A 4737-nucleotide genomic window follows, 5' to 3' on the forward strand; every position below is an offset into this window, starting at 1 on the left:
AAGGCGAAAGGAGCGAAAGACTTTGGAAGCTTCGATTGAAGCTGCGATAGTGCGATCGAAGGCTATTCAAATCTTGTGGAACTAATTCTCATGTCGTTCCAGTCATTGAAGATGAGGATTTGTTCCCTACTTTGTTAAAGGTTTCCATGAACTGAACTAGGATCTTTAATATATTCATTGTATAAAAAATAAAAAAGCTTTGATGGAAGTTGTAGTCATATCATCTTTGATTGTTTTTGTTCTGTTGCAGATGAGTAACTTCACAAAGCTTTCATGAGGTACAATTTTTTCTTTTATTTTTTGCTTCAAGTCTTCATTTTTTTTTTGTTTGCTGTGTATTATTTCAGGCATATACGAGGGAATTACAGTTTAAAGTGGATCATTTGCTGGAAGAGAATGCAAGACTCAAGACACACAACAAAAGCATGCATCATCATTTATATACATAATAAATACACACATTTTTGTTACTAGTGATTTTGTTTGTTTATGTTTGCTTTAATGGTGATAGTGTGATGATACAACTATCTCTTTTTTGTTTTAGTAATAATATAGTTGTGTATGACTTTCTAAAAAAAAAGTTGTTTTACCAATTGAGGTTACAAAATGTGTATGTGATTGTTGCAGCTATGTGAAGCAGCAGTGTTGAATCATCAGCAAAAAAAGAAGAGTACCCCTGTACCGAACATTTATGCACCATTTTGAGTATATATCTAGATTTTCTTGTTAGTGTGCCATTAATGCTGCAATGCAATTCATGAAAAAAAAAAAGCAAGCAAGTTACTGACCATTAATTAAGGAAAGTTGCAAAGACAGAAAATTTGTAGGAATCCCTGGCTTAAGGTAAAGGGGAGGTTAGGTGAGTGATGTAATATATAAGGTACACAAGGCAACCAGCTTTTTGACTAATTAGAGCATATATTAACAATTTTCAACTATATATAATATTATACAGTGAGAGTAAAGTTACATGGTTAATAGTAGCTTTGTTTACTTCTTACTTCTCTCTCCACTTTGACAGTTGAGGGAATGATTTAATAACAATGCTTATTGCTGGTCATGAGACAACAGCTTACAGTTCTTACTTGGGTAACTTTCCTTTTATCTCAGCAGTTAATCTCAAAGTTGATTATAATTGCCTAGTAGTGAAAGACAATTCTGGATCTTTGGTTATCGTAGCTTCTCTTCAGATTTTTCTCTTTGGCCAATACCATCTTACTGATTATTGAACTCACTACAGAACCTGGACAAAATGAGGAAGGCTCAAGCAGAGGTAGATTCACTGCTGGGTACAAGAACACCAACTTACGAATCACTTTAAAAACTGCAGTAGGTGCTCATTTCATGTCAGATTTTTACTTGCTTCCACCTGTTTGATAGCAATATTTTATTAGAAATTATAAGATATATAAATTTATCTAACGGTCAATAAATCTTATTTTCTAGGGAAAAGGGAAAGGAAGAGAGGGGGGATGCCATGTCGAGATGAAAAATCTGCAGCATTAAAATAGGGACTCTCTTCCCAGAAATTAAAGAGTCATACAACACGTTTAAATTGAGATAATGAATCCCCGCTTGTTTTATTTGAATTTTTTTACTGCTATGCGAGCTGTTGGCCACCATCTCAAGATATTCTCTGTTTAAGCTTTATCGATGATCACTTGTAGGTTATGCTTGCTACTGTCCGATGTGAAAATTGCCCGGGAGAAGTATAGCTGCAAGAGGTATTAGGCACTTGAAAAAAAGGGGACTATATTTTGATGAATTAATGATTGATTTTATCAATCTACCAACATAAAGATATATATAACTGCTACTGCTGTTTAAAATTTCATCATAATGAAGTTAATTATTGCCTGTATCCTTGATCTATATATGAACCTGATTAATTCTAATTGCTAGTATGAGATATTTAAGGTGAATGATTATAAGCTAGCTAGCAATATTATTTGTGCATTCCTAATTACTAATGCTAGGGAAGTTTCTTTCAAATCAGGAATTGCATCAACTGGAAGAGGATATGAAACGTAGCCCTACTGAATATTTGAACAGGCTCAGTTCACAAATTGATACTTGTTTGTCAGAGTGAGTACAATTGACTTTTCATGACACCGTAACATTAAATTCTTGTTCATATTAGACTGCTAGTAGTAGCAATGGTTTTGATTGTTCTATGTGTTGGAAAAAGAAGGCTTCATACTTTCCTCCCACTTTAGTTGGAAAAAGATTGATGTTGTAATGTAAGAAATGAAAACCTACCAGGTTCTAGCTCTTAACTGCATGCTTATTGTTTCCTTTGTCATCATTCGTGAAATCGAATAGTAAGGATGGTTGTGAATTTAGGCGTAGTTTATGGGTTAATATTCCACATAAGTTATAACACAAAATGATATAATGAAGATGGAACATCTCTCTGTTTATATTATATATTATTATATTAATTAATGGTGGTTTAGTAACTATTAATTCGTGTCTTGCGTCTAGGTCTCTGTTTGCTTCTAAGGCGATAAAAGCCGGAGATTGTATTTTGAAGGTTTCTTATAGAGTGGTAGGCATCCACTCTTAATCTTTCCTCGAACTATATGTTATGGCTTGCTTTTTATATGTCACAATGACAAGTCACTCTTGATAACATAGTATTTGTAATTGGTTTTGTAGCAAATAACAGCAGATAATATCCCTGCTAAGATCAAATCTCTGATCAGTGAGGAAGTTGCGAATGTTGCAAAACTTGCTGTTCTTCTTCTAATTGAGGGGAAATTGGGTCAGGTACCATTGTTATCATTTCCTGTAAAGGTTCATCTGAAATTTGGAATTGTTGAACTTTTGCAATTTGAGTTGCTCTTGGATAAATCTAGAGCTTGCTTGTATGTGAATATCTCTCTCTATGCAGGACTCTCAGTGGAATCTTTATCTTGCGGTCTACCATGCAAAGCAACTGCATAACACGGCAGTTTTCTTTTATTTGTTTTTTGATAATGATCTTTATCTTTTTAACATGGTAATTGTCTTGTTACATGGTGTATGACTATATTTTTTTTCTTTACCATTTATTACCTTGGTGTATATAAACTATATTATTAATATTGTATTTTTTTGATCTTAGACTTTTTAGAATGAAAGTGAGCGGAGATGATTCATCGAAGCCGGTTTATTGGAAACAATTAAAAAAAGTACTCAAATGAAGGGATTCTTGGCATCAGGCCGAAGTGCTTTGGTGGTAGGTATATATACTATATTCTATCTTATGAAATGCTAAGGTCATTTTCTGCCAGGGGAGGAATACACATATATAATAGGATGAAACATCTTAAAAAAAAAACTAATCAGAATATAGAAACTTTATACTAGAATAGGTAGTCTTGGAGTATGGAGTATAAGAGGTCATGATGAATTGATTACTTCTATATTTGAAATTTAGAATCATCAAGAGTTCTTTCAATCAAAATTAAAGAATGTATTGAGTGACAGTTATAGAAGACCAATGTTTGAGATAGAAGATCTTGGATGTTTCTATTCTTAAGATTTGCATGCTAAGCGACAGTCCTCTACTAAGCAAGCAAAATAACACAGGATAGTGTTTAGTTTCTGAATAACTAACGATGTTGTCTGCGTTCTTTGTATGGGTAATTTAAGTTATTTTTAAGAACTATTTACAGCCCCTGAAAATAAAAAACTCTATGCAGTATTTTGACTTTTATCTGTGGAATTTGACTTCTACATGTATGGATTTATGTTTATAGTGTGTTTCTAGTTTCTTAACTTTATTTGGGCGGCGGTTGATATTTCTTGTCTATTGATGTTGATGTCTCTATTACTTTATTGGAGAATATTCTATGTTAATCTCTTCTATAGTTATATCTTTTATGTTCATTTCAGAGTTTGGCATAAGTCTGTATTTTATCATGTTATTTTTATATTTTTTAGTGTAATTAATGTGATTTGAATGATCCGTAGTGTATATAATTTGTTTAATATTTTTTTATTTTAATTTTTTATATTTTTAATGTCTTGCTTAAATATTTTTAATAATAAATGATTTGTATGTAATTATTGATTAATTTTTAAAATTTTTTGATAGTTTTGAACTTCACAGAATAGTTCTATTATTTAAAATAAGTCTTTTTGTGGGGTTTCAAACCGCCAAAACATTGAGGCAATAACTCAAAATTCAATATCACCTAAAATACACAACCCCTCCCCCTAATAGTTGTGCAGGCTTTTAAATCTCCACAAATTTAAGAACCTCCACAAACCATTCGATGGGGTTATAAAATCTTGTAGTGTGAGAAAGATTAATAGAAGATTTTTTTTTGTATCCTTGGTTGTATATAGGGGTATCGATATTTTTTTTACAATCGAAGGTGGAGATTAAATAATAAATTTTATAAATTAAAAAATAATTTTAAATAATTAAAATTGGAGTTAGTGTGATTCATATAAGGGTATCCATATTTTCCTTTATAAGGTAAAAATTGTAAAAAATTAAATGCACTCTTGATGTGAAGTTGATATTTAAGAATTATTAGGTGATTTGATATATCTCATTTAACAATTTTTAATAATTAATTTCACATGTGAATTTTTACTTTTTTATAATGAATGAGTAAGATTAAATAATTAATATTGTACACCTTGCCAATTTTGATAAATAATTCTTAAAATTATATTTTTATTATTTTTGTTTAGCTCATTGTAATATTTATACCTTTTACACAAGTTATTCCTTGAATACAG

The sequence above is a fragment of the Arachis hypogaea genome, chromosome 14 (genome assembly GCF_003086295.3).
Source record: "Arachis hypogaea cultivar Tifrunner chromosome 14, arahy.Tifrunner.gnm2.J5K5, whole genome shotgun sequence".
Classification (NCBI taxonomy): Eukaryota; Viridiplantae; Streptophyta; class Magnoliopsida; order Fabales; family Fabaceae; genus Arachis; species Arachis hypogaea.